The sequence below is a fragment of the Triturus cristatus genome, chromosome 1_1, assembly GCF_964204655.1.
Source record: "Triturus cristatus chromosome 1_1, aTriCri1.1, whole genome shotgun sequence".
Taxonomy (NCBI): Eukaryota; Metazoa; Chordata; class Amphibia; order Caudata; family Salamandridae; genus Triturus; species Triturus cristatus.
Genome location: NC_140579.1, coordinates 915,504,389 through 915,528,106, shown reverse-complemented (window position 1 = coordinate 915,528,106; position 23,718 = coordinate 915,504,389).

The window sequence follows — 23,718 nt, the reverse complement described above, 5'->3', positions numbered from 1 at the left end:
CAGTCGTCCCGAGCTGCTGTGGAAATGTGCTGGGCAGAGAGGGGTGACGGCATGGTGCGCAGGGCATTTGGACCTGTTGAGCAGCAGCATCCAAGGGCCTGGAGCCACCCGACCCCTCCCGCTCGGGTCAGACACCTGGGGGGCACGAGCTGCCGGGGCCGCTCGGCCATCGCTCTGCTGGGTAGGGACTCCTGCCAGGCGGCAGGCCCTCGAGTCGGACGGTCCATGCGGGGTGGAAGCGCTTTACTCAGAACAATAGCCGAGGCTGGCCAAGCAGTCCATCCCTAAACAGACCGAGAGTGCCCAATCGATCAGAGTACGGCTGGGGCATCCCCTGGCAGGCCACCCTGCGCAGGGGGTATGCTGGCTTAGCGTCCCTGCCTGCTCCCGGGGCAAGCAGACTCAGAGAAAAAGGACCATCGGGAAGGGGCTGAGAGGCAGATGCGTAACCGGGCCCCTGGGGGCCCAGGCGGGTGGGCCCGGGTGCTGCCTTCCCCCGTCTCTGCATCACCGGACCTCACGGAGGTCTGACTGAGCAAACTTGGAGAAAATGGACTATCGGGAAGGGGCTGAGAGGCAGGTGCGCAACCGGCCACTGGGGGCCCCGGCAGGCGGGCTCGGGTGCTGCCTTCCCCCGTCTCAGGATCACCAGACCTCACGGAGCTCTGTGTGAGCAAACTCGGGGAAAATGGACCATCGGGAAGGGGCTGAGGGGCAGGTGCGTAACCGGGCCCCTAGGGGCCCCAGCGGGTGCTGCCTTCCCCCATCTCAGCATTGCCGGACCTCATGGAGGTCTAACTGAGCAAACTCAGAGAAAGAGGACCATCGGGAAGGGGCTGAGAGGCAGGTGCATACCCAGGCCCCTGGGGTCCCCGGCAGGCGGGCCCGGGTGCTGCCTTCCCCGTCTCAGCGTCGCCAGACCTCACGGAGATCTAACTGAGCAAACTCAGAGAAAAAGGACCATCGGGAAGGGGCTGAGAGGCAGGTGCGTACCTGGACCCCTGGGGGCCCCGGCGGGCGGGCCCGGGTTCTGCCTTCCCCTGTTTCAGAATTGCCGGACCTCACGGAGGTCTGACTGACCCACTCCCTAGTAATCCGGAGGAAAATTACCCCCCTTTCTTGTAATCCGTGCACACGAGGTGACAGAGGGGACCCAAGGCGCGAATGTACCCGACCTCCTAGAGCCCTCGCTGGGATCGGGGAGGCAAATGGACCCTCATCGGGACTTCCAGGCAAGCCCGGTCATCTGGTCACCCCATTGGAAAGCATTGCGCGCGATCAGATGGCCGAGGGGATAGGCGCGACGAGATGGCTGAAGGGATAGGCGCGACCAGATGGCCGAGGGGACAGGCGCGACCAGATGGCAAAGGGGAAAGGCGCGACCAGATGGCCGGGCTCGAAAGGGAAGCTCGAAAGAGAAGCCATCTGGTCGCTCTGTGCTCCAACAAAAGAGTGAGCGGGCGCCGGGGCATGGGGGACCGGAGGCCCAGGGCCCCAGCTGGGCCCCAGCCATGGAGGCTGCGAGGGGGACCCGACGGGCCCTCCGACCCGGGGCCCGCGGACACCTTGACAAGCAGGGGAGGCCTGCACGGGACCGACAGACCCCTTTCCCGGGCCCCCTGGCGGAGCGGTATGCCGGAGGACGGGGCCCAGGGCCGGAGCACCCAACCCAGGGCCCGGTGGGGCCCCTGGACCCTGCCTGGGCTCCAAGGCCTGGGGGCGCAAGGGAAGCCTCCCCGGGCCCACCGGACCCTGTCCCGGGCACCCTGTCATGCGGCAGGACCCAGGACGTAGTCCGGGGTGGGGAAGCCGCCCTCCCCGGGGCCCTAAGGGCCCCCGGCTGGAGCTCGTGAACCCAGCCAAGCAAAGGGAGGCTTCCCGAACACAACGGAACCCCGTCCCAGACCTTTGGCAGTGCTGCAGGCTGGGGGATGGGGCCCAGGGCTGGAGCCCCCGACCCAGGGTCCGGCGGGGCCCCTTGACCCAGCCGGAGCTCCCAGGCCCGGAGGCGCAGGGGAAGCCTGCCCGGGCCCGCCGGACCCCGTCCAGGGAGCCCTGCCACGTGGCAGGACACAGGACGGAGCCCGGGGTGGGGAGGCCGCCCTCCCCGGGGCCCTCAGGGGCCCGGCCGGAGCTCCTGAACCCAGCCAAGCAACGGAAGGCTCCCCGGTCTCAACAGAACCCCGTCCCGGGCCTTTGGCAGTGCCGCAGGCTGGGGGACAGGGCCCAGGGCCGAAGCACCCGACCCGGGGCCCGGCAGGGCCCCTGGACCCAGCCGGGGCTCCAAGGCCCGGAGGCGCTGGGGAAGCCGCCCCAGGCCCGCCAGACCCCGTCCCGGGCACCCTGCCACGTGGCAGGACCCAGGATGGAGCCCGGGGTGGGGAGGCTGCCCTCCCCGGGGCCCTCAGGGGCCCCGGCTGGAGCTCCTGAACTTAGCCAAGCAAGGGGAGGCTCCATGGCCACAACGGACCCCGTCCAGGGCCTTTGGCAGTGCCGCAGGCCGGGGGATGGGACCCAGGGCCGGAGCCCCCGACCCGGGGCCCAGAGGCGCAGGGGAAGCCTCCCCAGGCCCGCCGGACCCCGTTCCGGACACCCTGCCACACGGTAGGACCTCGGTGGCTCCGCTTCCTGGGGGCTCGGGGACCACGGCTGGGACTCAAGCCCGGGGAAGGACCACCGGAAGGACCACCGGAGCTCTCGGGGGATGACTGCCCGGGAACCATGGAGCCTGTACCGGGCACTTTGCCATGCCGTGGTCTGGAGGAGAGAGCCCCGGACGCCTAGGGAGGTGTTGCCCGGGCATAGCCCATCTGGTCCCCGCTTGAGAACCGCCATCCCTGGGAGGGGCGTCCTGGCATACCCTGCCCCTAGTAATCCGGAGGAAGGCTACCCCCCTTTCTGGTAAACCGTGCGCACCGAGTGAAGGAGGGGACCCTAGGCGTGGAGGCGCTCGACCTCCTGGAGCCCTGGCTGGGATCGGAGAGGGCAATTAGCCCTCATCGGGACTTCCAGGTCGGCCCGGCCATCTGGTCGTCCCATTGGAAAGCATTGCGTGCGACCGGATGGCCGAGGAGATTGGTGCGACCAGATGGCCGGGACCGAAAAGATGCCAATCTGCCCGACCCGAGCCTTCGCGGGAGGGCTCCCGCCTGCCCTTGCAGGGCTCGGGGTCTGCAGGGCTTGGGGGCTGCAGTGCTCGGGGGCTGCAGGGCTCGGGGGGGCTGCAGGGCTCGGGGGCTGCTGCAGGGCTCGGGGGCTGCTGCAGGGCTCGGGGGCTGCAGGGCTCGGGAGCTGCAGGGCTCGGGAGCTGCAGGGCTCGGGAGTTGCAGGGCTCGGGAGCTGCAGGGCTCCGGGGCTGCAGGGCTCCGGGCTGCAGGGCTCGGGGGCTGCAGGGCTCGGGGGCTGCAGGGCTCCAGGGCTGCAGGGCTCCGGGGCTGCAAGGCTCCGGGGCTGCAGGGCTTGGGGCTGCAGGGCTTGGGGGGCTCAGAGACCCCACGCTGGGCCTCAGGCATGGAGAGGCCCGCAGGAACTCCTGCGGGACTTCCAGGCCGGCTCGGCCATCTGGTCGCCCCATTGGAAAGCATTGTGCGCGACCAGATGGCCGAGGGGAGAGGTGCAATCAGATGGCCGGGACCGAAAGGACTCCCATCTGCCCACCCGAGCCTTCGCGCTAGTGTTCACGCCTTCCCACGCAGGGCTCGTGGCTCTGCTTCCCGGGGGCTCGGGGACCACGGCTGGGACTCAAGCCCGGGGAAGGACCACCGGAGCTCTCGGGCCCGGATGCCCAGGGAATGACTGCCCGGGAACCATGGAGCCTGTCCCGGGCACTTTGCCACTCCGCGGGCCAGAGGAGGGAGCCCCCGGAGGGAGGGGAGGTGTTGTCCGGACATAGACCATCTGGTCCCCGGCAAAGAACGGCCAGCCAGAGGGTTGGTGTTCCAGCATACCCTGCCCCTACTAATCCGGAGGAAAGCCACCCCTCTTTCTGGGAACCCGTGCGCACCGAGACAAACAGAGGAATCTAGGCCCGGATGCACCTGACCTCCTGGAGCCCTGGCTGGGATTGGGGAGGCGAATGAGCCCCCATCGGGACTTCCAGGGCAGCCCGGCCATCTGGTCGCCCCATTGGAAAGCATTGCATGTGACCAGATGGCCGAGGGAAAGGTGCGACCAGATGGCCGGGACCGAAAGGACTCCCAGCTGCCCGCACCGAGCCATACCGGTAGGGCTCCCGCCTGCCCTTGCAGGGCTCCGAGGCTCTGCACCAGGGACCCTTGTCCCGGGCAGATGGACACTTGGCAGGTCGCAGGACGTGGGCTCCCAGGCCCTAACCGAAACTCAGGAGGCCCGGGCCGATCCCTGTTTCTCAACCCAGCCAGGCCAGGGAGATCAGGGAGCCTGCCCAAGCACGAGGGACCCCTGTCCCTGGCACACGGTCCCTAAGGTTGTGTGCTCGTTTTCCACAATTTTAATCAAAATTCTGCGTAGTTGCGCTGCGCAAAGTCCGCCCAGCCCTACTCAGGACGTGCGCTCGTTTTCCACAATTATTTTCAAAATTCTGCGTAGTGGCGCTACGCAAAGTCCGCCCAGCCCTAGCTAAGATACCACAATTGCAGTGAGGCAGTGTGGCAGGACAATTCAAACAACAATCTCCTTTGCTGCTTATGGGGGTGAGGGGCTAGTTGATGGCAGGTATGTGTGTGTTTTGGGGTATATTATTTGCTGTACCTCGGTCCATATTCTACTGACTCCACAATTGTGCTGTGAAAAATGCATGTTGTAAAACTGTGCCCTTTCAAAACAGAGTTTCATGTATGCGTACCAACAAGTGAACACTATGAAAGTTGCAGCACTTTTATTGGAGTTGAACCCTTGACTACCTCTCCAAAAATAAATGATAAACTGGCTTACGTCAGTAATTCGAAAAACTACACCTAGGTGCGCACCCATGGTGCTCACAGGATGCTAAAACTGCACCCACCTGCCAGCCTATCAGCCCCAACGAAAAGAAACAACCTGAAGACTGTATGATTGTCTGTGCAACTCATGTGATTGCCCCAGAGAGCCACAGTGAAGACATGCAAGAACAAGCAAACAGAATGAGGATCAGCAAATCCTAAGACCAATAACTGGAGAGAACGTTCCCCATCACTAAACTTCTTGGTGGGAACCTAGAGCTCCAAGTGCACACTGGCCTGTGTTCACTGTGACTTCAGTGGCAGCGTCACTGGTCTAGTATAGAAGTGCAGGTACAATGTCCTTAGCTTTTTTGCCACCCTCTAAAAATCCTTTAGGGCATGAGGGGCCCAGCAACTGGCTATCACTGTCCCCAGATCCTGAACTGAATGGCAGAACCCCAGGTTCATCTTTCACTTTGAGCCATCTAGGTCAGGCGAGCAAGTCCTTTCTTGAAACCCCTAATCCACACCAACAACAAGAGGGATTCTCTGGGGAATAGAGGTTGTTGATGCGAAGAGATGTTTAGGATTCCTATGCAAAAGGCAACTAGTCCTTCCACTAGGCCAAGCCAGTCAGTGGTGCGTAGGTTGGAGTCATTTTTAGGTCTCGGCTAGAGAAGGCTGCGCTTGCGCAGTCTCGCTCGCGAGATTTAATGACTTGGAGAAGAGGGGCTTGAACCCGCCTCTCTTCTCTCCTCTTCTCCATTGGCTGGCCTCTTAAATGCTGGTCAGTCATTGGAGAAGAGGTTTGTCTCTCCAAACAAGCCCCGTCTTTTTGCGATTCGGGGGCGTGTTTTTTTCGATTCTTTCTCTTTTTTGAAGCCCGCCCCTTATTCACTGGTGGGCGTTTTTTTTTTTTTACAGACGTTCTCGTGTTCACTCGGGAGGAAGGCAGGCGTGATGCAGCCTCGGCTTCCAATTCCCGACGACGAACCCGTAGTGGAAGTTGCTGCATTACAAACCCCAATGGAAACTAACAACATTTGTGTGAGTGCAAAATTGTGCCACTTGGGCTCCAGTACACTTCCCAGACCAGGCGCACCCACCCCCATAGTCCACTCCCCTCTTCTGGAGTCCCGAACTTCAGGAAACTTCCTGCGGGGTTTGCAGCGGTAGTTGTAGTAGAACAGCCCCTTACAGGCACCAGGACCTACAATATCGAATTTAAGACTTACCTGACTTGTCTGGAGAGTTTAACAGTCCCTCATTACACTCAAAAGTACTTCAGAAAACCTTAAATCAACATATGTTAAAACGAAACCTGGTTGAACGGTAAAGCGTGCCATGGGAGGATCTACGCTGTGTCTACGCAGCAGCTGTAGCACATATAAAGCCTATGATTGGTTGCAAAAGTGAATGACACGCCTGTAAATAGGGTCTCAAATGTGCATAAAATGCTTGGCCTGCTTGTCCGGAAGTGTCTGCTTGTAGTGCCCCGGAAGTCATTACCGTTGAGGTTTTAGGATTACGATAGTGATTGTATGGCTCGATCTGAGCTGTTTCTTGTTGTGTTACGGACGTTCTGACAGCGGACCCAACTCGTGCACTTAGAGCTCCCCCTTGTGACTTAGACGTCAGTGCCTGAATGACTGTCAGCGTTTTCACAGCGCTAAGCATACATGAGCCCTGAAATGGAAGGAGTTGGTCTGTGAGGTTTTTCCTCATCCATGTGTAGTGCGGCCAGCGCAGCAAGGTATATATTGAAGCCCCCAAAAACCTAGACCGAGAGTTCCTTAGAGAAGGGACATCGCTGTTGCGGGTTTTGGGGGGAACTCGAAAATCGGATTAAAATGAGTGCTGCGGGGTGATCACTTCAACGTTAAAACAGCTTCGATTATCGAAAACACGCTGACTGGCGTGCTTGGGACCCTAAATGAGGTGACTGGATCATGTTTTTAGATCTTATATAGCTAAAGGTTTTGTGGAGCTTCACGGACCCAGAACAGGTGCAAATGGGTAGCGCAAGCTTCATTCACACATAAAACAAGTACAACAGATCACCAACAGTGTAAACCTACAGTTCCAGTAACATTTGTGTGATTTTTTTTCGAGGGTTGAATATTCATGCTTGCAGTTTGCCGTCAATGTCTGTAATATCTCTAGGGGTTGAAGGTGCTTATAATGCATGGATGTTGACAAACAGAGGTATTCTACCCTGTCTTATGCTGATGCTTTTATCAGTATCTCTGCAACTCAGTTTCGCGCAGAATGGTTTTCCTGTCTGCCTGCACCTGTTCTGCTCCTTTATCAGTTTGGGCATCGCTTAATGTAGAGCTGGTGGTGCTTCTGTCCCCGTTACGTCAGGTAGTGGCTGTGTTGCCTTTGGAAGTGTTTCCCTCACCTGTGCTGTAGTCGGTAGACCATTCCTAATTTAAATCTTGTTGTCTTCATACCCACAGAGGCTAACACACACACACACACACACACACACACACACACACACACGTCTGTGGCTGCAGGCGGGGTTGGGCTCCCCCAAACACTTCACCTGTGTAATGACTGGGCACCGACCATGGAAGGAAGGGACACCAGCCAGCATCCACTGCACCCTACGATGGGCACTCCAGGTCGGGACGGACGGTAGAAGAGCGATGTGGGGCCGGGGCCAGGTCAGCCCTCGCGCCCTTATTATCCGAAATCTCAGCACATGTATCCGCCTTTGTACATCCAGAGACTGCCCCATTCCGCCTCTTCTACGCTCTTCACTCCCTTCAGTTCAAGCCACAGGTGAGCTGGAGAGAGTCTGGGACATGCCGGGAGTAGGAACAGGCCCTGGTCCCGTGCTCACGCATCACGGACCCGTTAGGACTAACCACTGCCAACCAACCGAATGATGCTTCATCACAGGGAACTAGTGGAGTTCCGCCCCGGCACCCCTCTGCGCCCCTTGTTCTATACTATTGTTTTAGGGTTCGTGACACGCTTTCTGTTGCTTAATTGGCACTAGATGGATAGAGGTCAGTTGATCCTGGGCAGAAACTCACAAACCACACAGGCTCAGCAAGGCCCAACACAGGCACTGAATGAATGTGTAACTTCAGGTTCAAGCAGGGAGTGTGTGTATGTGTGTGCCTCTGTGTGTGTGTGGCCCTGTGTGGGTGGCTTTTTTTGTAGGTGGCTCTATGCGTGGGTGGCTCTGTCTGTGTGTGGGTAACTCTGTGTGTGTGTGTAGGTGGCTCTGTGTGGGTGGCTCTATTTGTGTGTGGGTTGCTCTATGTGAATAGCTCTGTGTGGGTGGCTCTGTGTGTGTGGGTGGCTTTGTGTGTGGGTGCAAATGCAATAGGTCTCGCATTTGAGAGAGATTAAGCTAGTGACATTGTAAATAACAATGCTGTTTCTTTAAATGTTTTAAAAACAAAAACATAAACAAAAATAATGCCATGAGCAATGCCAATAGCTCTAACTTTAACAATGCCGAGACCATTGCATTGTAAATGCTTGTTAGGTCTTGCCTACAGACAGCTGTAGCAGTCTATTGTCTAAAGACCTATTGTAGACCATACCAACACTTACCGTGGAGTTTAGGTTGGCTCGCAGCTTTCTTTTTATTCAATAGCTTTCCTTCCATTTCTTGCGTTTGTCCGTTTGATTGGATGACTTGTATCATTCCACTGTTCACATTCACGGGGAACTAGTGCTTTCTTTTGCTTTCCGCACTCAGTAGCTGTGCATGTGTTTCCTTGCTCACTGCACCGTTTCGTTTCAGTCCTACATCACTATTCATTACTTGCTTCTCAGCTGCTTTTCCTTTATGTTTGGATTCCACTCTTTGCGGCCTTTCTTACTCCCTGCACCATGGTTGATTTTTTGCCCTGTATCATATAAATATGTTGAATCGACCCTCCAACTCCTTCGTTGCTTTTGCAGCAATTACTTTCATAGCTACCCTGCACTTTCATGTTGCATGGATTATCACTAGCTCATCTTGCAACATAGGAAAAAACTTCGAAATGCATTTTTATCAATATAATTTCCATTTCACATATATTGTGTTGTCTCTCGAGGCCTTCATTGCTCCCATGCGTAAACTTCTTCCCTTTGAATACATTGGGAATCTTGCAATCACTGTGCTTACCCAATTAAAAAATGCAGTGGATGTTTCCGAGACCGTTTCATTTGCATCTAAATCTCGTCTCTTTCATTGTAGTTGTGTATTCACATACTTTCAACCTTGCCCATAGATGTACACAATTTGCACAAAACACTCGAAGAGTGCACGTTTTATTTGCTATTTGTGGTGCTTTTGCTTCATATTCAGGCGCGCTCCAGCCCTCCTCCTGAATGCATAATTTCCTGGAAACTGGATTGAGTTTTACCGTCTCTGAAGTGCAATGCTGTGGCTCCTGTACCCTTTATTTGAGGCGGGATACATGTCATGGAACCGACGAGGCACCAGGTACACAATAGTCCTGCTTCCAACACACCATAAAATGGAATATTAGAATGTTAGAGTTTACATCTGGTTACCGCATCATTTTAGTGACTTAGCCGCAAAGCTGCCTGCCTCACTGCTACCTTATGACTTAAATATTCATTTATAGATAAAGGGAGGGCAGCCTTTGTACATGCCGACATTACGCCACACCTATATAAAAAGAAAGCCAATTAACTCGCTCCACAACAATTACGTTCATGGTTATTGTGGGAGCAAGAAAGCTCTCATTTCATTCCTTTCACAGATAAGACTTTACTTTGAAGTTTCAAATACATCATAGGAGTAGGGGTGGGCGGAATTTGCGAAAGCGACTTTCGCAAATTATCGCGAAAATGTTAAAAATCTCCGCAAACAAGCGGAAATATCGCGAAGATGCGGAAGTTTTTTTCCCGCCAGTTCGCGATATTTTTTGCATGGTTGCGGGTCGCTAACTTACCTCTGTGGTTGCTCGCGGGCGCGGCCATCTTGTTTTCAGTTGTCTCGCGGTGCATGATCGCGAGAAAAAAGACGTGATCGCGCGACGCATGACGTCACTGCGGACGCGAACGGTCGCGAGACAGCGCAAATGGCTAAAACAATACAACATCTCATGGAGAACGCGACCGGATCGGGCAAACTTGTCGGCGAACGCGGGGATTCAGGTAAGGCGATCGCGCGCGCGCGAGAATGTATTATTTTACAGCGCGAGCAAGAACCAAATTATCGCAAAGCTGCGGAATGCGGAAAATTTGACATTTCTGCGCTCTCCGCGGAACGCGGAAATGCCAAATTATCGCAAATTCCGCGAACGGAACGGAAATTTTGCCCAGGCCTACATAGGAGCCGCTCCGCGCCACTGCCTGCAGTCAACACCGCCAAGCACGTTTCACTCCAGCGCTCGGTGCGCTCCACATGCCTCCTGCCAACTAACCTACACGCCTGCTCCTGGCTGCAATAGGTTTATCAAGGTTACGTACATTGGCGGCATGCACTGATCGGCAAGAGCGTATATTACTATGTTTAAATCTTAAGTCCCATAGACAGAGACTGCACGTTTTATTGCGGGTGCGTTTCTTTACAAAGCCAATTACTTTGGTTCTGTTAGGGCAGCTGAGCAGCGTCCTCACTCCACGACGTCCCATTCCGAGCCTGCTGCTTTCGCTAAGGGGCAAGCAGCTCATCTTTGCAAACAGATTCCATTGACCAACCAAGCACTAATTCCCCCACCAAAAATTCAGTACAAAACTAGTCCCAAAATCTTATCACACACTATCACACATGTCGGACATGTTCTCCTTACCCGTTGCCTCACCACATCACCTCATCTCACCTGCATCAGATTGTCCACAAACCCACACACATAGCTGGACATATCCTAGATGTCATTTTTGCTAATACCGAACTAGTTACCTTTCAAACTATAAACCTGGTCACATGGTCAGACCACCACTTGCTTGCTTTCCAACATAAAACAACACTAAGCGGCTCACCTAAAACTACCTTTCATCCATCCACCTATCGGCCGTGGAACAAACTCAATTTGGAACACTTAAAAACACAACTAACATCCAGTACAAATCTGGAAACAATAAATTCTGTGAAAAAACTATAGAAGTGGCTACAGGAAGCTTTTGACATCCTGATACCACTCAAAACCACACAGCAGAACAAAAGAAACAAGCATTGGCATAGCCAATAGGTCTCGCCTTTTATATATTTAAGCCACCAGCTATGCAAACTTGCCTCAGGGCAGCTTAAGAGCTTCAAGTTCAGCTGCTTCAAGTGCTGCCATCAGGAGCAGTGCCTGGGCGTGGAGATGCCAGAGTCAAGTGTGCCGAACGTCCCTTAGTGCCAGACAATGTATGTCTTATTCCATTAGGACACTGAATCTTTTACAGTGAATACAAATGTTACACTTTATGAAAACTGGGGTTCTGCCTGTGCTTTATAGGAACTGAACACTATCCAAGTGGTGTCTGTATCTTACTATCCGCCACACCACCTCCTTTCAGGAGTGAGCCAGGATTGCTCGCCCTCACTAGTCACTTAAAGGTAAACCTAAATAGAAGTTTCTTGCTATTCAGTAAGCTTGCAGTAGTGCGTGGTTCCGGAGAAAAATGTAAAACGTGTTACGATAAGTGCTCAACTGCCGCAGAGTCCCTCAAACCCTGGAGAACTAGCCTGACACAGGGGAGTAATGGAAGCCCCTGTGGTGTGAGAGAGGGACAACCATTCAGCCCCCCCTCCACTTCATCCCAAAGCCAATGAATATCTGTGATTTGGGAGAATAAAGGGCCCTTCTTCACATTTTGCACGTGGTGGGTGGAAGATGGGGGCGGGGGGGTTAAGTGTTACACCTCTGGCCTGACACAATAAAAAGAAAGACAACTAATGTGGAATGGGCTAACTGAGGTAGCACATCCTTACAATGAGCATTGTGAAAAGTAAAAAATGACCAAGCCACGTATTTCATGAGGTTACCAAATACACCCCCCGCCCCATCTCACCAACCAGAAGAAACTTCCAGCAGTTCAAGATAACCCTTCTGCCGGGATAGTCCCAAAGACAATAGACACCACCACATGTTCTGCGCAGAAGCCATTTTAACAAATGTTTTTCCTCTGCGGGGATTTCCAAGGCTTTCAATAGACACACAGATTACACTGAGTCATGCAGGCTACCTCTCCAGAAGCGCCAAAAAACTGCTTTGTGACGAGAGAAAAACCACCATCCTTGCGCTCCGAGAACCTAAAAAAAAGTGATCTCTAAAGATTGGACCACACGGAAATCAAACAGTGTAAGACCCCTCTAATTTGAGGTTTGCGGATAATGCCAGACCACCTCCGTGTGAGGCTAACAAGCACACAGTAAGAAAAAAAAAGTTTCAACATCAGTGCTTATAAAGCCTACATTTTCTCTCTTTAAAAAACACGCAGCTGTGCCTTTAAATACAATAAAAACGCGCCCAGTTCCTGGCATGTTCCTCCACACGTTTTCTGTAGTGACAGACCTGGCCAACTCTCTCCGCATAAATAATGTAATCTAAAATGATGGACATGTGGCGGTCACACTGTAAATCAACTAACTGCTGCTTGTTTCAGTAAAGTATCCCTGTGCCGAAGCCATTTGCTCGGATACCTCCGTGTCTAGCCAGCGCTATATAAAACTCATCAAATAAACAAATAAATTTAGGCCCGGACACCAAAAGTGACCGAACAGCGGTGTGAGATCAGATTACGAGTATACAGTCTATCAGGCACGCCTGGCATGGCACATCAAACGACAAGCAAAAGCATGGCACGGCGCTCTGCGTGTAACCTGACCCACCAGGAATGCAGCTGCCACCCTGCGCGCTACTGCTCGCTCCCGAGAACAAAACGCCATGGGAGTGACACATTGGAAAGGAGGTGGGACATGCACCCGCCTTTGGCCATTTGCTTGCTTTCATTATTGAAAGCCACACAAAAAGGCCAATCCAATGTGTGGGAGGAGTCAGACCCACACGGAGAAGTTTGGAAAAGTTTGGAGTGCTCACAAGAAGCCTCTCATAGAGCAGTGCTTGTGCGCTGCGCTAGGATCGACCTAAAAAAGCGCCTTGGAGAAACATAGCGATAAAAGACATAAAACAACAAATTAGAAAGCTGCAACGTACCTGGCTCAAAACAAACGCCAAACAAGACAAACTTCACCTACAGAAAATTAACAGATTATACCAGTCAGCTATCGAATAAGCTAAGAAAAGGTACTATTCAAACAGAATTCAAAATGTTAAATGTGCAAATAAAGAATTCTATCAAATACTCAATGAATTTCGCAAACCAAATTGCCTAGAAGGAACTCATCCTGTTACTCAAGATTTCAAAGACAAACTGGCAAATCATTTTACAGACAAAGCAGACAGATTGGACTCTTACTTAAAACGGAAACAAAGCGCCAGCACTAACCCTTGTACAAAACAACAATCCAAGAATACTCTAACCCAGCCTCTTCGTTCCTTCCAACACATCTCACACAATGAATTTATGGACCTGGTCAAAGCAAGCAGGCCTGCTGGCAGCCCTTCTGACCCGTGTCCATCACAAACTTTCAAGACAATGCTTTTAACAACCTCTGCTACCACTCCAGTAAGAAGAATAATCAACGATTCCTTATCTACTGGAATATTTCCAGAAGAACTCAAAAAGTCACACATACGCCCTTAACTGAAGAAAAAAAACCTGGATCCGCTGAACCCTGACAACTACACACCCATTTCCATGGACCTTTCCTGGGCAAACTGAGAGAAAGAGCAGCGTTCGCCCAAATGTCACAATTCATTGAAGAGAATGACATACTCTCAGACTTCCAAACAGGATTCCGTCTGGGAAGAGGCACTGAATCTGCCCTCCTTGCCATCTGGGATGACCTGAAGAATACAGTAGACCGCAATGGGGTTGCTGCGCTACTCCTCTTGACCCTCTCGGCTGCTTTTGACACAGTTGACCATGACACTCTGAAACAAAGACTCTATGAAGCGGGCATAGAGCGAACTGCTCTAAACTGGATCGCGTCCTACCTTCAAAGCAGAACTAATGTCATCTATACCCCACCTTTCCCATCCAAACCATACTCCACAAAAGCAGGGGCTCCTCAAGGCTCTATCATCTCGCCCATGCTTTTCAACATCTACATGAAGACATTACCGGTACTGATCAATCAATTTCACCTCACGTGCTATAACTATGCAGATGACATGCAAATACTCCTTCAGCTGGGATGCCCCAAAGACATTGGAAAATCCCCAATTTCGGTTGTCTCAGAGCTGTGGATCAGTGGATGACTTGGAGCTATCTCAAACTGAATGCTTCCAAAACGGAAATAATCACGTGTGGCGATTGGAAACATTATGACCCACTCGCCGCCTGGCCTGATGAACTGGGATCACCGCCTAAAGTATCGAAGGAAGTAAGAAACCTCGGAATGACCATGGACTTCAAGCTATCGATGAATGCCCAAGTGGACGAACTAGCAAGATCAAGCTTTGTCATTATAAAAATGCTACAACAAATTTTCCCTCATTTGGTATTTCCACACAAGGTCCAAGCTACCATCTCCCTTGTTCTGTCCAAACACGATTACGCCAATAGCCTCTTCCACGGAATCACCTTTAACAACCATGCAAAGACTACAAAGGAGTCAGAACTCAGCTGCTAGACTACTCTTTCATATCAAACCACAAGACCACATCTCACCTGCCTTGAAAGTCCTGCATTGGTCACCGGTTGCCAGAAGATCCACTTTCAAGCTGCTTTGAATCACCTACAAAGCAATACATGGAATGGGACCGCTCTTCATCAGGAATAAAATTACAAAACACATTCAACAAAGAAACCTCTAAAGGGGCACTTCGCCTCAAAATCCCAAGATACAAGAAAAAAAACATGGGTGGCACATCCTTTTCTGTTTAAGCAACCAAACTATGGAACTCTTTACCCCCAACATAAGATCCACTGATAGCCACCTTATCCTCAGAAAACTACTCATGAATTGGCTCTTCCCCACATAAGCACCATACGCAAACAGAAATTTACTGCATATCCCTCTGTATATAAGCATTAACTTTTCACTATAGATATGCACCTATCTTTGTGTATTGCTTTGTATAAACATGTAGAATAAGTATGTTGTTAACAAAAAAAAATTAAAGTACAATAACACTTGAAAACCGGAGTTTATATGGTTCATCTTCGGTCTACATGTACTTGCTGCCATTGTGCATCTATGTACCTTTCATGTACTTGGATCTGTGCGTTTGTTACTTTTCTCCTGAAAAAGCATATCCAATGCACTACCATATTTCTTATCCTGTAGCTCTATCAATATCTTTAATCTACATATTGTTGGAAAGTGGGTTATTGGTAGGGGCAAATGTAGGTCTTCCACTGGCAATAAGGCCATGAACACATGATAGGACTCAGCATAGGTCTTAGAAAATTATTCCTATGCTCAACCCTTGGTAACATGGCTGTCAGCAGACAGGTATGTAAAGCATTCAAAAACACCATTTCAGTAAATAATTAAGACACAACACATAATAAAAATCCAACACCAATTTATAAACATAGGAAATATTTTTATCTTTACAATGATACCAAAACGACAAAAATCCAATGTAGGGAACCGGATATATGAATTTTCAAAGATTTAGTAAAATTTAGCACTTAGAAGATTATAGCACCATATTGTGATATCTGCTCGCAATAGACCGGGTAAAAGTCAAAGTTTCAGGCCGACCGCGATTGAGCCCTGGGTGGCTACAGCTCACAGCAGGTACCGGTCTCAGTTTCTACCTTCACACGTAGAAACTTTTCTGGAGCTTTTCTCCTCGAGGCCCCTCGAAGCTCCCAGCCAGTCCGGATTCGGTGAGGGTTCGCCGGATTGCCTTTTGACGAGCTCCCGGTCAACTTCCCTGGAGCGGACTTAGAAACTTTTACTTTAGCGCTTCAGCGGGGCAACCCAGAAATCAAGGCCGACACGCGATGGAAGGCAGGCGGCTTGGCGTTTGCGGTTGCGGTTGCTCCCGGTCACCTTTTCTACGAGCGGACTTAGAAACTTCTCTGGAGCTTTTTCTCGCGGGGTCTCTCGATGCTCCTCGTGTAGCCGGATCTGGTGAGGGTTCACCGGCTTCAGATTTCTCCTAGTCCCGGTCAAACTCTGGAAGTTGGACCGATGGAGCTTTTAGCGGGATGAACCTGGGTGGCTTGGCCGGCTCGCGGTTGAAGGCAGGTGGCCTGGCTGACCAGGTTGAGTCGGTCCTTCTATGGAGCTTTTTCCAAAGTTGCTCCAAAGTTCTCCAAACTTCTTGAACTTCTTCCTGAAGTTCCTCAAGGGGTCCCAAAGTGTCTCAAACTCACTCCAAGGGTCTGTAAGCTCCAAGATGGTCCTTGAAAGTTGAGGACTTCAGTCCCCACAATCCACTGGTACAAAACCCTTATAAATCCACTGGTGATTCTCCAAGGTGCAGATTTAGTTGGTGATGTTCCAGATGAGCTCTTTTAAGCTGTAGCTTTCAGGGAGTTCACTTTTTAGTTATTTTTCAGCAAGATAATCCATAGGGCTGTAGTTTCAGATGATGCAGTCTTCAGAGGCCAGGCCTTAGAAATCTTTGCACAGCAAAACTTCTCAACAGGGCACTTCTTGCTTCAGTAAGTTTCAAGCAGCAGATCTGGAGGGCTCTGCCCCTCTCCGATACTTATTCCAAGTTCTCTGGGTCAGGCAGGAGGTCACTTCTGACCAATGGGAGCAGGGTAACTCCTCAAAGATATGACCACATCCTGTAGAGTGTGGCATTATTTTGTCCCAGAGTGCATCAAATCTTCCAAATTCATAATGGCTGATTTTCCAACAAGGAGGTAAGAGCTGGCTAAACACACCTCCAGGATGACTAATTTACTTTGACTCTTCCCCCCTGCATTTGCTCATACCTTCCTTAATCCTACCATCTGCCTAAGGTGGGAAGTTCAGAGTTGTAAATGACATTGTTCTCTGCTCTCCTCTTTGAAGAACATAGTTTACGACTCCTTCCCCTGGCCTGGCATTCCTATGGAACAGCATGCTGCCCTGCCAGCAGAGCTGGTTAACCCCAGGGGCTCTTTATCACCTCTACAAGGCAGCATGGCTAATCCACTTAACTCTGACCAATCAGGACAGACCACTGGAAGGCTGAATTTGGACTTACAAACAAGAAAGTCTTATAACTTCTTGTATGTACACTTTAGGAGAAATTCAACAATATGTGTTGGAGAACGAGGCAGTACCTGTGAGGCCTGCACAAATAACATGACTACATCTGTCCTTCACTGGGAACAAAACACTCAATTGTAGCGCCTGCAGAGCAGTCTGAGGCTTACTCAAGGGAGGTGGTGTGGGCTAGTAATCGCCATTTGCAGGTGCGCAGAAATAACACTCAATAATTGATTGTCCAGTCTGTACTTTGCTTTATAAAAGTAATAGTACATTTATTACACACACACATTACTCAATACTATGCACCAATTTACAAATATACATAAGCTGTTGGAATTACTTTGTGACATTGCATAACATCTCCACCCCTCCCACAGGGGTGGTGGGGTCTAGTACCACCACTCCCATATATGCACACCATCTTGCCCCCAATGCAGTTAGTTGAACATAACCTTGAGCGAGGGCCCTGCGCACTGGCACCATCCCAGTGGCAACCCCCCCCCCCCCATTATCTCAACCAGCATTTAAAATAGGTAACCCTGCCTTGGTGACACATAACCCTGACTGAGCATTTCCTACTGACCATAAAGTATGTACCTTTATATCTTAAGGGATAGCAGTCTGGGGTCTTCACCTAAGTGCAGCAGCAAGAATACATATTTAAGCACACTTTAGAATGACAGTACTCAGCACATTTGTGGATCATTAGAATGCATTGCAAATGCAGCACCTAAAGGAATCACAAATTAATTCATAGGATTAGGCATATACAGCCAGAGACCCTAGCAAGAATGTCTGGCTACATAACCCCACTTTGCTTATGATATCACCTTACACCAGCACTTCACATCACACAGGTGATCCTCAGTCCCTCTAAACGAAATAACCGTTAGTAAATGCATTTCTGGTGCAATTACACCTCTTCACCTGCAGGGCATGCATTTCTCAACACACCCTCAGCTGAAGAACAAAGGTTCCAGCCTAGAAAGTGGTTAGATGTTGACTGAGCCCTTGAGGGGTTATTCTTTCCAAGTCCCCATGTTACTTATGGGGGACTTCCACTTTCGTGCTTGGGGAGACTGCGCTTCTCCAGCAGCTCCCCTGCACCTCTTTCACCAATGAGGGTGACCCCCCTCCTCTGGGGGGCCACCAAGCACCCAAAACGATAATTTCCCCATGCCTTGCAAGGCATTATGGGGCACTTCAGGCTCCTTTTGATGAATATTATAGCAGCGGCTCTCCTGCTGAGTCGGGGAGAGCCATGAAGTGGGCCTCCGGCTGCTGCCCCCTCTCATTGGAGGATCCGGTCCCACCCGGACACCCAGGTGAGTGCTACGGCTCGGGGAGCCCATCCCCGGTCGCTCATGTACATTTTTGGGTGCCCGGTCCCACCCGGGCCCCTTGCCGCATCCTCCACTTTTCCGGGGCCCCGGTCCCACCCGGGACCCCTGCATGCCTTTTTCTGTTGGAGGGCAGCCCGGGGAGCCCACCCCCGGCTGCTCCCGCCGGCTCCCCACCCGGCCAGCACTCTTCTGTGCCGCCGCGGGAGCCGGCGCCTTTCTTCGGGTCTGCCCGCTCCGGCGGGCAGACGCTGGGAATCCCGCGGGTCCTCCTGGACCTCGGGGGAGTGCGACAGCACTCCCCCCGCCTTCTCCTGCCCATCGGGACTCGGAGATGGGGTCCCGGGCCCCCAGGGCCATCTTCATAGGGGGCGCAACAGAGCCCACTGGCTTTGTTTCAGGGCCCGGGGATGGGTCCCGGGCCCCTCCTCCTCCTTTTCACGGGGAGCAGTACAGCGCTCCACGACTTCGGGGCACATCTTCGCAGAGGGCGCAACGGCACTCCCCTGCCTTTACTTCATCGGGGCCCGGGGATGGGGTCCCAGGCCCCTGGGCACACATTTGAGGGGGGCGCGATGGCGATCCCCCTCCTTCCACATCGCTGGGGGCCAGGATGGGCTCCTGGCCCCCTTCTGGGGCAACTTCACGGGGGCGTCATGGCGCCCCCGACTTTGCTTCCTCCTGGGGCAGCCCCTGGTACCTGACCCACCCCGGGGGCATGATTGCGAGCCGCGGCAGAGCCCCACACGCTTCGTCGCCGGTCCCAGGCGGGGTCAAAGGGTGCCTACCTTCCGGGGGGTATATCTTGGCCACCCGGAGTCCAATTTGCTTCATTTTCATCTCCTCTCGATCATCTTGGCCAGCCCCAGCCACTGGGAACATTCTCCTTCGCCCTCTGGGTCTTTGAGAGGGAGGGATTCAGCAGGGAGCGGTCTTCACTGGTTCCCTGCGCCAGCCTTTCGCCTGGCTCTCCTCCTGGGCCTCTCTTCTCCCTGCGCAGAGGTCCCTGCTTCTGCGCACCAGTCCTGGGCTCTTCTTCTGGTGCTGTTCAGGGCCCTGGAGGGTAGTTAGGGGGTTCCTCCTTCCAACAGCCCATTGCCAGGCTCCAGCACCTTCTGCCTCAGCAGACCACACCCCAGAGAGAGCTTCTCTTCCTGTGCAAGCACTTTTTAAAAATTGAATAGGGGGCTGGCAGGAAGTCTCTGTTGGTCCTATCAAACAGCGACACATCACTTCCCTCCTTCTTGTCCAGCCTCTAGGTTTGTTCAAAATGGCGTCGTCCAGGGTCTCTGGCCACATGGGTGCAGCCTGGTGCCTGGCACCCAGTGATGGATGAGCCTGTAGCCCCACCCATCTTCTCTTCCTGGAGAGGAGACCTTAGCTTGTGGAAGAAAGGTTATCAATCCATCCTGCTGAGGTCAGCCCTGGTCTGGTTATGGTTGGCTCAGAGAAATAGGATAGTTCTGTATGACCCAAAAGCAGTACAAATATGACTTTGGACTCTGCAGAATACTTCTTGTCACATCCGCTATGGTGGACTTTAGTGCGTGTCTTGAATCTGTAGGCCTTATGGAAGTTACTCTAGCCCATGGGCTCCACACCCCCATAGGGGAATAATGAAGTGAAAAACAGTAAACCACACTGACTTTCCCTGGCATGTTCCTTCCCAGTATATAAAGCCTATTCCATGTCACCACCCAATTCTGCATAAGTCCTGCCACACCATTCACTCTGTAGCTGCTCCTGGACTGCGCACGCTAGGAATCTCCCTTGCGCAGCCCCTCCACGTGTGCACACACATGTACACCTGTGTCTGCATGTAACCAGCCCGGTGTCCCTTACTCCAGCTGCTGTGCAGTGGCCTGGTCAAGCCAGGGGGACACCAGTAAAATCCCCATGCAGCCTCTTACATCCTGAGTTCACTGTGGGTAAGTCCCCACTTATGAGGCTACCCCATAGAAAAAGCTCACTAATTAGGAGCTCAAAAAGCAAAAAATCTGGGCGGTCTATAGTGTCAGAACCACCTTCTAACAATATGATATTGTTGGATTTATTAATGCCATTCTGGTAAGTCTTTGAATGGTATTTCTAGCCTTTTCCTATCAAGAGCTATTAATGTCGCGTTTCTGCAGGAAACGCATTTAACGAAGCAAGAGGGCATTGCGCTGCAGCGTAGGTGGAGAGGGCAGGTATTTAGCACTGCATACTCTGCGTTTGCGAGGGGGACTCTGATTTGGATAAGAGCGGGCACCCCCTTTCAAGTAGTGGGGCACACAATAGATCCGGAGGGCAGGTATGTTGCGGTTGAGGGCAAACTTAGGGGTCGGGATATAGTGCTCTGTAGTGTGTATGCACCTAATATGGACCAGGGGCCCTATTTCACGAAATTGTCCGGAGCGCTAGCCAGGTACTTGACAGGCCCTGTTATGATGGGAGGGGATTTTAACTCCATCGCAGACCCTGCACTAGATAGATCCCTCCCACCGTTGGGGACGTCCCCAGTACACAGACTAGCGAAGTGCAGGCTCGAGTAGCAGGGGCGGTGGTGATTGGCGGATGCTTGGAGGGCGCAACACCCAACAGCGAGGGACTACTCATATTATTCGCCTCTGCACAACCTGCATGTCCGACTGGACGCTTTCTTGTGCTCCTCGGCGGTGCTTCAAACTGTGGCACGCACAGAGTATTTAAGTCGCACGATATCTGACCACAACCCTTTATTAATGACCCTAGAATGGATGGTTGAGACCCCGCGGGTCCCACTATGGCAATTGCGACCGGACACACTGGATGATCCACCATACAGGGAGGCATTGAGAGAGAGGATCACTCATTATTTTACTGAGAATAGCGGATCCACGTCTGCCAGAGCGCTGGAGTGGGACGCGTTCAAGATAGTGGTTAGAGGACATTGTATAGGGAAGTACGCTGGTGTGCGCAGGACTCTGGTGGGAGATCTGGACACGGCAGAAGGGAAATTACGGGAGGCTGAGAGGGCGCGGCCTGGCCGTCCTGAGCTCCAGGAGGCAGTGTGCGAGGCTAGGGAGGCGTTGGCGGTCGAAGTGGAGAGGCTCCGGAGCTACGACTACAAGAATTAATTGGTGAGGGCGCACGCAGAGGGGGCTAAGGCGGGTACTCTGCTGGCTTGGCTGGCCAATCCCACTAGACGCAACCAACCGATTTTGGCCATTGAGAGTAGAGGAAAAGGCATGGTCACAGCCCAGGGGGACATTCTAGACAGTTTCCGTTCGTACTATGGGACACTCTACGAGAGCGCGCTGGAGGGGCAGGGGGAGGACACGGAGGCCTTTCTGGAGGGGCTGCAGCTGCCGCAGCTTGACCGAGAGGAGGCGAAGGCGTTAGGCAAAGACATAGACCTAGCGGAAGTCAAGGGGGCGGTGGCATGAATGGCGCGGAATAAAACCCCGGGCCTGGACGGATTGCCCATTGAATTTTATAGTAGGTACCTGGACCAGCTGGCCCCGCGGCTCCAGGAGGTATACCAGGAGGCCAAGGTTAGAGGGCGATTGCCACGGTCCATGCGCGAAGCACTGATGATCCCGCTGCTGAAGCAGGGAAGAGAGGGTACCGATCCGGCTTCCTATAGACCGCTGTCGATGCTGACGACGGACTACAAAATCCTGAGTACCATATTGGCGATCAGGTTGCTGCAGCATATGCCGCGGCTGGTTCACAGCGACCAGTCGGGGTTCATCCCTGCAAGAAACACCACCGCTAATATTCGTCGTCTGATCCGGTTGCTGGGAGACCCGATGGAGGGAGTCCGCCTGCCACTCGTTTTATCGATCAACATAGAAAAGGCTTTCGATAGCCTGGAGTGGGACTACCTGTACAGAGTCATGCGGAGTTTTGGTCTTGGTAAGGGATACATAGGCTGGACGAGGGTCCTATATGCCTCAGCAGTGGCGAGAGTGCGGTTGGGATCCCTCGTCTCGGACCGATATCGGGTGGGGCGGGGCACCAGACAGGGGTGCTCGCTTTCCCCGCTGCTGTTTGCGCTGGCAATAGAGCCCCTTGCGGCCGAGGCCAGAACAGGACGTTACTACGGGGGGCTGGTCTACAGAGGGACCCCTCAGTTCATCTCCTTATACGCAGATGACCTGCTAATGTTCCTGGAGGACGCTGCAGGCGCACTGAATGGCGCGGAGAGGCTTCTCGCGAAATTTGGCAAGATGTCGGGATTGCAAGTAAACTGGTCCAAGACCTGCTTATTCCCGCTGCGCCAGGGAGAACCGAGACCGGACATCCGGCCAATGCTTCATTGGGAGCCTAGCTGCCTCAAATATTTAGGGGTGCATATATATCACTCCGCTCTAGATATGCTAGAGGGCAACGTGCGTCGCTGTATAGGAGCACTGAAGGGTAGTATGTCCTTTTGGGCCACTCTCCCGCTCTCGGTGACGGGGCGCATCTCCTAATTGAAAATGATAGCCTTACCGCGCCTCTTATACTACTTCCGCACACTCCCGGTGTGGATTCCGAGTTCTGTTTTCCGGCAGTTGCGCTCACTCTTGGTGTCGTTCCTGTGGGGAACGGGAAGGCGCAGAATAGCGTTGGCAACTCTGACCCGGCCAAAGGACGAGGGGGGCCTGGCGGTCCCGGACTTCGAGTTTTATTATCTGGCGGCACAGTTACAGATCTTTACACAGGAGGTTGCCAGAGTATACCGGGGCCCAGAGCAGGACAGAGAGAGGGGCACCCCTCGCCATGTGCTGGCGTATATCACACTGCAGCAGCGTTTGGTGGTCAGGGACTTGTCTCTGGAGGAACAGACGTTTAGGCAGTGCTGGAACCGATCGCAACGTCGGGCGGGGGTGCGGCGCCCATATGCGCCGGAGATACCGTTAGGTATGGTGACGGCGCTCCCGCACGGAGGGGATTGGTCGGGACTGCAGGTGTGGGAGGCGGCGTGCCTCCAAATGCTGGGCGACTTGTATGAGGAGGGGGCGATGCTCCCATATCAAACCCTCCAAGAGCGGTTCGACCTTCCGAGGGGGGATTACCTGATGCACGCGGCAGTGACCGGGCGATGCGGGAACACTGGGGGAGGGGGCTCTGCGAGCCTCCCACCTCTGCGACTTGTCAATACGCTATGATGTCGGCGGGCACCCGCAAAGCGGTGACCTGTCTGTACTCCAGACTGATGAGCGAAACCTTACAGCCGATGACAGCTCTGAAAGAAAAGTGGGAATTGGAACTACAAACAGAAATACCCGACACCACATGGGCGGGATTGGTTAGGAGGGCCAGGAAGAGCACT